The sequence below is a fragment of the Merops nubicus genome, unplaced genomic scaffold (genome assembly GCF_000691845.1).
Source record: "Merops nubicus isolate BGI_N331 unplaced genomic scaffold, ASM69184v1 scaffold31907, whole genome shotgun sequence".
Classification (NCBI taxonomy): domain Eukaryota; kingdom Metazoa; phylum Chordata; class Aves; order Coraciiformes; family Meropidae; genus Merops; species Merops nubicus.
This window is the reverse complement of record NW_008622806.1, coordinates 1-602: the sequence shown is the minus strand read 5'-3', so window position 1 is coordinate 602 and position 602 is coordinate 1.

Genomic DNA, 602 nt, shown 5'->3' with positions numbered 1-602 from the left:
CTGGTGCCTGCCCCAGCCCAGCCCCACCTCCTGTCTCAGGGACAGATGAAGGGGGCTCCAGATGTTGCCGAGGAATTAGCACAGAGCTTGTTACTGCAAGTCAGGCTTCTACAAGATGGGTGATGAATTATTCTCCTCCTAATTTCCAAACCCTTCCAGAGGGAGGAACTCCACTGCACAGAAGTGAGGATCCTCTGCCTACTGGTCCCAGTGCACTGGAGGGACTGGAAGCAGCTCCCTGCCCTGTCTGGTGCGTATGAAACCCATTATCTTGTGAAAAAAAACAGTAAAGCACGAATAAACCTAATTAGTGTCCCCAGGCCTGTTGGGTGGTGGTGACCCGGCATGCTGTGATGGGGTCGGGCTCCCCAGTACCCCAGCACTGCCCTGGTGGGGCGCACCCCCCCGGCCCGCCGGCGCTGCCAGCACTGTGCCCATCCACGGGCTGGCCCCTGGGCTTGTGATGCTGCTCCTGAAGCTGGTGCCTGGAGAAATCCCGGCTCCATAAATCCTGCCAGCAGGTAAATAATGCAGTTGTTTGAGGAGAGGGAGGTGCACAGGAAGAGGGTGGTGGCCAGGAACCGGCGGTGGAGCTGGGGCCG